The sequence below is a fragment of the Coregonus clupeaformis genome, chromosome 31 (genome assembly GCF_020615455.1).
Source record: "Coregonus clupeaformis isolate EN_2021a chromosome 31, ASM2061545v1, whole genome shotgun sequence".
Taxonomy (NCBI): domain Eukaryota; kingdom Metazoa; phylum Chordata; class Actinopteri; order Salmoniformes; family Salmonidae; genus Coregonus; species Coregonus clupeaformis.
The window spans coordinates 3,370,882-3,384,571 of NC_059222.1; the positions used below are offsets into that span (position 1 = coordinate 3,370,882).

The window sequence follows — 13,690 nt, forward strand, 5'->3', positions numbered from 1 at the left end:
TGCCACTAGTCTTTATTCAACTATACAGTGCATTCGGAAAGTATTCAGACCCCTTGACTTTTTCCACATTTGTGACCGATGGGCTCGATTCGGTCTTATGTAACAAAATTTGAAATTGTGTTTTTTACATTGGATAAAAGTAGAGACTCAGAGCTAGAAAATGGTATATCATACACTACAGTTGAGGAAGTTAGTCCGTTAGTAAATTCAGAACGTTTCGCTCTTGGAGCATTCAGAGCGCACACTGGACGCTCTGGCCGAGGAGTAGGGTTGAGCCGAGCGTTCTGTCCTAACAACAGCAGTCAAGCACCCAAGCTAACGTTGGCTAGCTTGCTAGCTACTTCCAGACACAAATGAGAGAACAACTCACTCTGACCATTTTATTCGCCCTAGCAGAGCTGGTTTGGGTGTTTTATTGTTATCCAGAGCGTTGGTGACTACAACTGTGCTGCTGGCAACAATTTAATTACATTTTTTTGCCAACGTTTACTGACACCGGCCATATTCAACGGGTGTTGAGCGTTCGTAAACTCGTCAGTTATTCTGCACTCTGGCACACTCAGACGAGAGTGCTCTGATAGCCAGAGCGAATTTACCAGCAACGTCTATCAACAGTTGTCGCATTGACATCATGAAAATTCTATTGAAATGGTTACTTGCATAGTGGAGTCTTTTGTTAAGACATGTAGCTAGCTAAACAATTAACCATAATCCCAACTCATGACGTTACTACCCTACATTAATCTGCAGGTAGCTAACCAACCAGGTTCAATGTTAGCTAGCTAACAATAGGCTATAACTAGCCAAGCAAATGGCTCTGAGATACGAATAATAAGATCATACACGTAACGTTAGCTAGCGATCCAGCCAGCTAACGTTAGCAAGCTATCTAACAGTACATTTTAACATGAAATGAAATCAACTTTCTGTCAAAATTAGAAATGTGTAATATCTGAAAATGTAGCTAGCTACACTATCTTACCCGTATACATCATGGTTAGATGCTTTTCCCTGTCACGGATGCCATGGTTGCCCTTAGTTTGCAGATAATAATCCAGGCTCTGTCGCAGCCGGCAGCGACCGGGAGACTCATGGGCGGCGCACAATTGGCCCAGCGTCGTCCAGGGTATGGGAGGGAATGGCCAGCAGGGATGTAGCTCAGTTGATAGAGCATGGCGTTTGCAACGCCAGGGTTGTAGTGTTCAATTCCCACGGGGGGCCAGTATAAAAAATTATGTGTTCACTAACTGTAAATCGCTCTGGATAAGAGATATATATATATACAAAAAGCTGCGTTAGACAGGATTACCTATACATACTGACCAGCTCAAATAGACAGAAGTGTACTATATGGCAGACCAATCCGAACTCAACTCTCGGAATGTCCAGCCCACTTATTATCATGGCTAGTGGGAAGGTTGCTGTCTTTTTCTGTGGCTAAACCAACTAGGCTCGTAATTTAACAATTGTATTCGTATTTACAGATGGCATACAATTTTGTATTTAAGGCACATGAAAGTTCACATGTTCCAGAAGGCATTTCTGCCCCAAAACACATTTTGATAAAAAAAAAAGTTTAGGTTCAAATGGCTGTCCTGAAAATAGTCACATTTTGTTACGTTACAGCCTTATTCTAAAATGGATTAAATATTTTTTTCCCCTCATCAATCTACACACAATACCCCATAATGACTATGCAAAAACAGGTTTTCAGAAATAAAAAAATATAGATATTTTAAAAATAAACGAAAGAACAGCTATTTTCAGGTCTCTCCAGACATGTTAGATCGGGTTCAAGTCCGGGCTCTGGCTGGGCCACTCAAGGACATTCAGAGACTTGTCCCGAAGCCACAAATGCATTGTCTTGGCTGTGTGCGTAGGGTCGTTGTCCTGTTGGAAGATTAACCTTCACCCCAGTCTGAGGTCCTGAGCGCTCTGGAACAGGTTTTCATTAAGGATCTCTCTGTACTTTGCTCCGTTCATCTTTCCCACGATCCTGACTAGTTTCCCAGTCCATGCCGCTGAAAAACATCCCCACAGCATGATGCTGCCACCACCATGCTTCACCGTAAGGATGGTCCCATGTTTCCTCCAGATGTGACGCTTTGCAATCAGTCCAAAGAGTTCAATTTTGGTTTCATCAGACCAGAGAATCTTGTTTCTCATGGACTGAGAGTCTTTAGGTGCCTTTTGGCAAACTCCAAACTCCATGTGCCTTTTACTGAGGAGTGGCTTCCGTCTGGCCACTGAACCATAAAGGTCTGATTGGTGGAGTGCTGCAGAGATGGTTGTCCTTCTGGAAGGTTCTCCCATCTCCACAGAGGACCTCTGGAGCTCTGTCAGAGTGACCATCGGGTTCTTGGTCACCTCCCTGACCAAGGCCATTCTCCTCCGATTGCTCAGTTTGGCCGGGCGGCCAGCTCTAGGAAGAGTATTGGTGGTTCCAAACTTCTTCCATTTAAGAATGATGGAGGCCACTGTGTTCTTGGGGACCTTCAATGCTGCAGACATTTTTTGGTACCCTTCCCCAGATCTGTGCCTCGACACAATCCGGTCTTGGAGTTCTAAGGACAATTCTTTCTACCTCATGGCTTGGTTTTTGCTCTGACATGCACTGTCAACTGTAGGACCTTATATAGACAGGTGTGTGCCTTTCCAAATCATGTCCAATCAATTGAATTTACCACAGGTGGACTCCAATCAAGTTGTAGAAACATCTCAAGGTTGATCAATGGAATCAGGATGCACCTGAGCTCAATTTCGAGTCTCTGAGCAAAGGGTCTGAATACTTATGTAAATAATGTATTTCAGCTTATAATACTTTTTTTATGCCAAAATGTATCTTTGTCATTATGGGGTATTGTGTGTAGGTTGATGAGGAAAAATATGAATTTAATCCATTTTCGAATAAGGCTGTGACATATCAAAATGTGGAAAAAGCCAAGGGGTCTGAATACTTTCCGAATGCACTGTTTATACAAAAATATGTGGACACCCCTTCAAATGAGTGGATTCGGCTATTTCTGCCACACTCGTTGCTGACAGGTGTATAAAATCGAGCTCACAGCCATGCAATCTCCATAGACAATCATTGGCAGTAGAATGGCCTTACTGAAGAGCTCAGTGACTTTCAACATGGCACCGTCATAGGATGCCACCTTTCCAACAAGTTAGTTTGTTAAATTTGTGCCCTGCTAGAGCTGCCCCGGTCAACTGTAAGTACTGTTATTGTGAAGTGGAAACGCCGCGAAATTGGTTTGCCACACAAGTTCACAGAATGGGACCGCTGAGTGCTGAAGCGCGTAGCATGTAAAAATCGCTTGTCCTCGGTTGCAACACTTACTACCAAGTTCCAAACTGCCACTAGTAGCAACGTCAGCACAGGAACTGTTTGTTGGGAGCTTCATGAAATGGGTTTCCATTGCCAAGCAGCTGCACACAAGCCTAAAATCACCACTGTCAATACCAAGCGTCGGCTGGAGTGGTGTAAAGCTCGCCGCCATTGGACTTTGGAGCAGTGGAAATGTGTTCTCTGGAGTGATGAATCAAGCTTCACCATCTGGTAGTCGGACGAATCTGGGTTTGGCGGATGCCAGGAGAACGCTACCTGCCCGAATGCATAGTGTCAACTGGAAAGTCTGATGGAGGAGGAATAATGGTCTGGGGCTGTTTTTCATGGTTTGGGCTAGGCCCCTTAGTTCCAATGAATGGAGATCTTAATGCTACAGCATACAATGACATTCTAGACAATTCTGTGCATCCAACTTTCTGGCAACAGTTTGAGGAAGGCCCTTTCCTGTTTCAGCATGACAATGCCCCCGTGCACAAAGCGAGATCCATACAGAAATGGATTGTCGAGATCGGTGTGGAAGAACTTGACTGGCCTGCACAGAGCCCTGACCTCAACCCCATCGAACACCTTTGGGATAAATTGGAACGCCGACTGCGAACCAGGCCTAATCGGCCAACTTCAGTGCCCGACCTCACTAATGCTCTTGTGGCAAGTCCCCGCAGCTGTTATAGCAGCAAAGGGGGGACCAACTCCATATTAATGCCCATGATTTCGATGAGCAGGTGTCCACATACTTTTGGTAATATAGTGTATTTTTGTTCTGCCCGATTAACGTAGATAAGTAATCTATATATTTTGAAGGTTAATAATATCAGGTTTGAGTTCATACAGTAGTGATAATTTAAAGTGGAACTGACAGCGTTGTAACTACTTTGCAGATATGAAACAAACAGACAGTCATAATATCATTCAAAAATATCAAATTCCCAGTTTATACTACAAAACCAACTTCATAAGAGGTTTTAAAAATAGGTTCTATTTGACTCAACATTCCATGACGTACACTAAGGCATTGTTGGCAGAATAGACGGACGCAGTTCAATGCATGATTAATGTAATTCAACAATACATTTCCTGGTAGTCCACAAAATATTGCTATCAGGTTGTAAATCACAGCTGGCCTGTTAGATTGTTTGCTGCCTCCAGTCAGGATGCACTGTTTCAATTTCAATGACTGAATATCTTGGACAAAAACGGACAAATGTAACTAAGGCTGGGAATGTCAATACAATCAAACTAGCAAGGGTAATGATAAGTCAGTCATAACATGGCTAATAGGCTAGCATATCTATTTATGTAGCAAGCTAAAAACACTGAGCCTAACGTTAGCTAGCTAGCTGCTTCAAGGATGTCATGTTTTTCAGTGGCAATGCACAGCTAGAGATGCAGGTGTAATTTGGTTGGCTAGCAAGAACTTGAACGACTATTATACAGTTAGCATATCTCTTGTGTTCGCAAATTCACTCCGGCTAACTACTATGACTTCAGAGCACTCTCGTCTGAGTGTGCCAGAGCGTAGAATAACTAATGAATTTACGAACGCGCAACACCCACTGAATATGACCGTTGTCAGTAAACGTTGGCAAAAAAAAAGTAATAGTTAGTCACGAACACTCTAGATAACATGTAAACAGCCAAGCACCCAAGCTAACCAGCTCTGCTAGGGCGAGTAAAATGGTCAGAGTGAGGTGTTCTCTTATTTGTGTCTGGAAGTAGCTAGCTAGCCAACTTTAGCCAGTTAGCTTGGGTGCTTGGTTGCAGGAAAGCTGGCTACAATTCCCCATCGTTTATCTGTGCAATTTTGACAGCCAACTAGCTGAAAATGTTTGATAGGGTTTATCTAATGTTCCTTCGTTAGATTTTAGTTATTGATAACTGAGGGACAGAGAGCCTACCTTGTCATGGTTGTTTGATCAATAGGACTGTAAAGTTCCCAAGTGTAAGAGGACTCCCATGGTATTGACATATTTGCAGAAATCCATTCAGGTGTATTTTGTGGTTTTTGGCGAAAGCGTTCTAATTATATAAAGTTGCGCTGTTGCAACTGCCTGTAAACACACAGTCCAGTTCAAAGTGAATGATGGTAGGCCTGTGTGGTAAATGGCTTGTTTTCATAAAGGCTAAAGATCTGGTTGGCTATGGTGCACCGGGCTGCGTACAGTAGACTCCGGTCCTGGACGAGACATAATTTTTTATTCCGTTTTATTTACTGCAGTGTCTATTAATTGTCCAAACGCACAGCCGCATTCCCACTCTATATTGCTATAGAGTTTTCACAAATGCCTTAGTATACGTAATTCCCAAACATTCTAAGAATTGATGAAAACGTGAAAATCACCATATCGAAGTCCTTGCTTATCAGAAAATGTTTAAAAAGTGTAATATTATTCCTGGGGGTATAAATTGAAACATTTTGATAAGATTTCATGTTGCTAAAATGCTGTCAGTTCCACTTGAATGTTTATTAGGATATTTTTTTAGCCCACCAAGGCCTAGTCTTCCAAGAGTCCTTACAAAGGCAACGTAGAGAAAATTTAAATATAAATAAAAATGTATAATAGAAAGTATGTTTATTTACATTGTCTTGTCATACCATTGAAAAAGCAGTTGAATACCATAGGAACAGGTGGAGGTGGAAAATAATGTTTTGACAATAGGAGAGGTGTAGTGATTTCTTATTATGACTTCGTTTCCGCAAGATAATGGGTGCTCAAATCCTCCATCGCTCCAATCTCTACAGGAGAAAAGGTGACATTGACATTGCTGATTATTTATGACAAAATAATTAAAATAATCTAAACAGATAAATTACCTAATTTAAAAACACACATTCAAGCCATAGACACTCTTTGAATGTACAACACTAATTATTCAACAAGGAGACGGTTCACCTTTCAGACGTAAGTAAGTAATGATGTCCAGAAAAGCTTGAACAAAGGCGTCATCGATGACAGACTCTAGAACACACAATTTCAATGTAAAAAATCTAATCACAACAGTTACATCAGATAGTAGCCCATGTTTGTAGATGTGGTAATATTATTCAATTAATCTAATAGGAAGTATTGTAAGTATGAGCTGTTGTTTGACAAACACTTGGAAACATGGGAAACTCACTGTATTCACTGTTTTGGAATGGTTTCATATCATCTTCCCAAACACTCTTTTTGCCCAGTAGGGGTCTATGTCTCACAGTCAGCGTTCGTTGTGCATCTGAGTAAGGAGAAGTATAGACATGGAAACTGGGCAGAGGAAAACCTGTTTAAACCGGTCTTTACTGACCGGTCTCCATGCCCCTTTTCCATGGACCTGTTTGAACCTTCTCCTGGAAATCTCCTGCACACCCATTAGCTCCACAGGAGAAGGGTTGGCCATCCCTTTTTGAATATATTGTTTCTTTTATTCAGTCACAAGATAACAAGGCAAAAAGACATACACACATCCTCTTCCACATACATCACTCACGTACAACACCCACAAAGCCTATCAACATATTAATTGATCTACCACTATCCCACCCCACCATGGTTGGCCATCATTGATTTACAGCACCGTTTTCGTATTAAGCATTAGCATAGGTGGGTAAAGGTTTTCATAATTGTATTATGTTCTAAAATATACTTGGGAGTACAGATGAGGGTAACTCACAAGGCCCAAGTAGGTATCCTGCACTATTCAGAGTCCAACCTCTCCTTTCTGGACCCTAATAAAAAATGAATTAGCACAATTATGGAATATCAACAAAATTCTGACTGTTGATTGGAGTTAAAATCTTTAAATTAATGTTAAATCTTTAAGCAAACAAGTAACATCCGTAATCTACCTTAACATATTTTAAATGGTGAAATTAAAGTTTTCACTCATGATCATAATGTATATTTATTTTATTTTAAACAAATGTATTGGGAAAAATATAATTTACCTTTACCAATAACTTCATAGATTTGCTCTTACCATTAATGCCATTCCACTGGATTCAGACAGTTGTCCTAAGAGGATAAGAAACGCACACAGAACAGTATAACGTTTTTGCATCTGTTGATAGAAAACACATGGTGGTTGTTAAAAAGACGCGTATCTAATGTGACCGTATCTTAAATAGTTTAAATATGGGCAGACTACATAACACCTGACCAAATTACGCAAGATTGTAGCTCTGGGTTTCCGAGATTAGTTTTAATACAATAATCCTGCACACAAGTGTATGCTCCCTGGTCTTAAATTCCATTGTGGGTCAAAACATTGTTCTAATAAATAAAATCACTTCAGGATATGCAGGTTCATTCTGGTTGTGAATTGTTAGCTCAACCCAGTACCTGCCAAATATACTTTGAATGTGTCTAATGTGACCTTAAGTGTTTAACAAAACAACAATTTTAAATGACAAAATGTGTATTATTCATATGGCATTGGATATCAGCAACCTAAACACTTTTTTGTTTTCATCACATCTTAGCACATAGAAATTGTGTAAACTATTGAGACGTCCGTCAATAATTCACAGACAACTGAATAATCAACAAACTGAATCAAACAGACACGGGATAAAGACAACTGACATCACATTTATATCAACCCTGGAATCATTTCAGCATGAGAAATTAGAAATTTAATTGTATCAACTTCGTCCAGATTTGTGTTTGAGAGTAGCAACCAAGAATTGGAGTTTGATATTGCTCACACCAACAAAATACAAAAATAAATGTTATATTTGTCCTAAATGGACGGGGAGGAAACATTCATATTGCCTTACATTGAAATCCATCCAATTATATCAGATAGTAAACAAATTTGCTTAGTCAAATTTTGTAACACTACTCATAATGACAAAGACATTGGACCACAAATGAATGAGTGACAATTTAAGACAAAGTACAAAACTGCAGAATAACCCTGGAAATTACTAAAGCAATCATCAGATAAACCACACATGTATAAACAAATGTGCATCCAAAAGAACATACCTTTTTGTTGAAATTAATTTTGTCCCTTCAAAATATGAAACAAGGTCTTTCTCAGAAGAAACAACAAATACACTCGATAGTGCTCCCAACTAGACTTATATGGTGATGATCAATAAGGTATATCAACACTTCCTATGAGAGCGTCGGTCTCACTTTATTTTTGAGTGTGTGACCAATGCGTGTTTGTCTAATGTCCCCCTGACTAATGCCTTTTTAGCATAATGAAACATAATTAATTGTAATTGGTGCTACTGTTACTAAAACCGAGAATGAGAGGACATGCGCAAAGTGATGAGGCAAAATGTACTAAAATTATATTTCACAGAGATCTCACTTTTAGATCACATGCAAATTCACTCACTAAAGTGATCATAGCTACATCAATTTGGTAAAGTATATCCAAATTAAAAGTAGTCAGTAAGATGAGGCTATCATCAATAATACCGGTGAAAAGATTTAGAACACCTACTCATTCAAGGGTTTTTCTTTATTTTTTACTATTTTCTACTTTGTAGAATAACAGTGAAGACATCAAAACTATGAAATAATAATATGCCATTTAGCAGACGCTTTTATCCAAAGCGACTTACAGTCATGCGTGCATAATTATTTTTGTGTATGGGTGGTCCCGGGGATCGAACCCACTACCTTGGCGTTACAAGCGCCGTGCTCTACCAGCTGAGCTACAGAGGACCACATATGGAATCATGTAGTAACCAAAAAAGTGTTAAACAAATCAAAACATATTTGAGATTCTTCAAATAGCCACCCTTTGCCCTGATGACAGCTTTGCACACTCTTGGCATTCTCTCAACCAAATTTTGCAAAAATACTAAATATGCATGTGTGAATAGCTCCATGAAACTGACATATTAACTCTGGCTTCATTCATACATTAGACCAGTCATCACAATGCTAGCAGCCTACCTTATTTACTCAACATACAGTCCCCAATTGAAAACATGACTTACTTGCATGGCTTCTGGGTGATTCCAGTGTTATGGACAATACATTTGCATACAAAATCACAACGTTTATGTCTCAAAGAATGGACCAACAAAATATACAGCGCATTTGGAAAGAACTCAGATACCTAGACTTTTTCCACATTTTGTTACATTACAGCCTTTTTCTAAAATTGATTAAATAAATTAAAATCTTCACCAATCTACACACAATACCCCATAATGACTAAGCGAAAACAGGTTTTTAGCAAATATATTACAAATAAAAAACAGAAATATATTTTTTACATAAGTATTCAGACCCTTTGCTATGAGATGCAAAATTGAGATCAGGTGCATCCTGTTTCCATTGATCATCCTTGAGATGTTTCTACAACTTCATTTGGAGTCCACCTGTGGTAAATTCAATTAATTGGACATGATTTGGAAAGGCACACACCTGTCTATATAAGGTCCCACAGTTGACAGTGCATGTCAGAGCAAAAACCTTGCCGTGAGGTTGAAGGAATTGTCAATAGAGCTCAGAGGCACATGACATCCCGCTTGGAGTTTGCCAAAAGGCACCTAAAGGACTCTCAGACCATGAGAAACAAGATTATCTGGTCTGATGAAACCAAGATTGAACTCTTTGGCCTGAATGTCAAGTGTCACGTCAGGAGGAAACCTGGCACCATCCCTACGGTGAAGCATGGTGGTGGCAGCATCATGCTGTGGGGATGTTTTTCAGCGGCATGGACTGGGAGACTAGGCAGGATCAAGGGAAAGATGAACGGAGCAAAGAACAGACAGATCCTTGATGAAAACCTGCTCCAGAGCGCTCAGGATCTCAGACTACGGCGAAGGTTCACCTTCCAACAGGACAACGACCCTAAGCACACATCCAAGACAATGTAGGAGTGGCTTTGGGACAAATGTCTGAATGTCCTTGAGTGTCCTTGAATAAGTCTGTAATGTAACAACATTTGGAAAAAGTCAAGGGGTCTGAATACTTTCCGAATGCATTGTAAATGAAACTTTTGATGTCTGTCTATAGAAACCTTTGGGGGGAGTGTATACCCCTCCATTTTGACATGTTTGAGAAATAAAGCAAATAGTGTTGTGGATGTTACATGAAATGGACAAGCTTTTTGAGGAGACTTAACAGAAAAGCAAAATTCTGTGAATTTGTAAGCCGTAGGTCAAAACATGGATAGCCATTTCGAAGGAAGATCTTGCCTGAACACAAAAACAATCATTCTGAAAAGATTGTTATTTCCTTTATTACTTTAGAGAGGACAAACCACTGCCATGGAAGTTAGACCCTCCATTATGGATGTCACAGAGTCTGAAATAGACATTAAAATCTTAAAGGACCCACCAGAGGAAGTTGCAACGTCATTTCCTGTCCTAGACAGGAAATGCACTTTTAGGTTCCACCTCCGAAGAATGACAAAGGCTACTTATACACTGAGTGTACAAAACATTATGAATACCTGCTCTTTCCATGACATAAACTGACCAGGTGAATCCAGGTGAATGCTATGGGCGGCAGGTAGGTTAGTGGTTAAGAGCGTTGTGCCAGTAACCGAAAGGTCGCTGGTTCTAATCCCCGAGCCGACTAGGTGAAAAATATGCCGATGTGCCCTTGAGCAAGGCACTTAACCCTAATTGCTCATGTAAGTCGCTCTGGATAAGAGCGTCTGCTAAATGACTAAAAATGTAAAAAAAAAATGTCTATGATCCCTTATTGATGTCACTTGTTAAATCCACTTCAAATCAGTGTAGATGAAGGGGAGGAGACAGGTTAAAGAAGGATTTTTAAGCCTTTAAGCTCAACAGTTTCCCATGTGTATCAAGAATGGTCTACCACCCAAAGCACATCCACCCAATTTGACACAACTGTGGGAAGCATTGGAGTCAACATTGGCCAGCATCCCTGTGGAATGCTTTCGACATCTTGTAGAGTCCATGCCCTGACGAATTGCGGCTGTTCTGAGGGCAGAAGGGCGGGTTCAACTCAATATTAGGAAGGTTTTCTTAATGTTTTGTGCACTCAGTGTACATATTCACAAATTGGGTGTGGGAATTTCCACATGGAGTTGATAAACATAAGGCACTGACAGCTGTCAGTGTAGCTAGCTAGCATGCTAACCTTATCTAGAGCATTATCTTGTTAACCTTATCTCGCTAGCTAATGTTTTCTGTTGTTGAGAGTATTTTTTTTTACTACACCGTATTCAAAAGATTAGCCAGCTGGCTCTATGGCTGGTTCTGGAGTTGGATTTGTCATAAGCATTGATTTTTGGGAAGACGTTAGTACATATGGAAACCACTGGCCTATATTTGACTTCGCCATCTATTGCTATCTCCAAAGTTTTGGGATCTTCCATATATTGCGGCCGCGCATCCACCATGAAAATAGTTAGAAAGAATAAGTTGAAGCTTGTGTAATATGGGTAACTATTGAAGGATAGCTGATATGCATTTTTCTACATTGTAATGGACACAGTGCATCCTTTGGTAGGCAGGCTGATGGCAGACTGATGGCAGGCTGATGGCAGGCTGATGGCAGGCTGATGGCAGGCTGATGGCAGGCTGATGGCAGGCTGATGGCAGGCTGATGGCGGGCTGATGGCTGCACTACAGTGAAGCCAAGTCAGCCCGTGCACCTGGTTCTCAGAGGGGAAGTGAAATGATCGGCTACATTGACTTTGCTCATGATCATGCACGCCTCAAATGTTAAGTTCCTTGAATTTTCTTTTGCAGGTGCCTTTTCATTATCTGGATAGACACTTGTGGTTTCTAGCTAACGTTACACCAATCAAAGCAGTGACGCGTGTAGTGAAGCAAAACTTTAGTGGACAAAAACATTAATCTTGGTGGCGACGGGGGGAGCGGGTTTGCCAAATGCTATCATATCACGCAATTATACCATTTATAAAATGGTCATATATATTTTTAATACAGACTAGCTAAAAAATAAGTGAAAATGTACAAATGATCCAATGTATTATGATAATATTCTGGTAAAAAAAAGTAGAGGTGCAAATACTTAAGTTTGCACCCCCTATTTTAATTTGCTCCATTATTGACTTAAATAATTTTGCAGCATCATGGGTAAGCTCTGGCCATCGTCTTTCAGCTCGAAAAAGTGGAATTCTACTGGTGTGGGCGTTTAAAGATTTGTCAGCAGAAGGCATAGTACTTTAGGATTGTATAATTACAGGTGGCCTGCATGGTATAAAAGGCCAGGCATCACACCCTAACAGGTTATTTTTGTATCTTTATATACTTATATCAAAATGTACATTTACCAATTGAATGTAGACACAAATATATATAATACAAATATATATATTGTACCAAAATATGCAAATGAGGCAATGTGCCTACACTGCCAATCCACTTTCTAGACATTGAATGAAGTCAGTATATTTTGGGGGGCTTTCATTTGAAAAAGACAGTCCAGGACTATTAACAGATTGTTGATAAACATATTTTTGATCTAAAACACAGTACTGCCATGCATGATAAATGTATTTCAGCATATATTTTCCTAGAGAATCATTGCTAAACCACATAATTTTCAAGATATCAACAATTGCTTCAGTAAAAGTCTGACGAATACATCTCAGAACAAGCACACAAAATGTGGTGAATGCACAAGCTTCTGAAGCCAAGATATGATACATCAATATTCATCACATCCACAACCTTTATGGATGTTACGGAGATCAGGATACTGAAAATGAAAAGAGAGAAACCAATGATATACCATATCAATCTTTGATGAAAGTTAGTTTTACAGAGAACATTTCAAGATAATCCGATGTAAGGTGGATGTTCTACAATAACATTTCCGAAGAAATGTTATGGATTTTACATTGCTTGTCCCAGTCACCCCCCTATCTTTACATTACTGTATAACACGCAAACAAAGTTCAAGACACACTCAGAAAAAAGGGTTCCCAAAGCCTTCTTTGGCTATCCCTTTTTTGGTTTCAGCTAGCTATTTTGGGTTTCATGTAGAACCCTCTGTGTAAAGGGTTCTACATGGAACTCAAAAGGGTTCTACCTGGAACCAAAAAGGGTTCTTCAAAGGGTTTTCCTATGGGGACAGCCGAAGAACCCTTTTAGGTTCTAGATAGCACCTTTTTTTCTAAGAGTGCACTTCAGTTTGTTCTGTATTGTTTCATTAATATCTCATCTTCATAACTAACACTGGGGGACACCTGTGAGGGGAAAACAAGCTCATTTAGCCCTTTCTAAAGCCATGAAATATGATTGACTCAAAGGCCTATTTTGAGACTTGGCCTCCTACTCTGAAATGGCCACAATTCATGCAATTTCTTATATGATCTTTTCAAATAAAGCCTGAACTCCAGTGTATAGACCTTAAGTATCATTATGAATGTGGTTTCATTTGGAAA

General features: G+C 39.9%; 1 long non-coding RNA gene across 1 annotated transcript; it reads right to left on the reverse strand.

Moving 5' to 3' along the window:
• Nucleotides 1-5,943: 5,943 nt before the first annotated feature.
• Nucleotides 5,944-8,399, reverse strand: LOC121547850. The gene is made up of 6 exons (XR_005996562.1): nucleotides 8,317-8,399; nucleotides 7,307-7,387; nucleotides 7,001-7,055; nucleotides 6,470-6,565; nucleotides 6,244-6,309; nucleotides 5,944-6,086 (listed from the first exon to the last, which is right to left on the reverse strand). It is a non-coding gene; the product is annotated as an uncharacterized LOC121547850 (long non-coding RNA).
• Nucleotides 8,400-13,690: the final 5,291 nt, after the last annotated feature.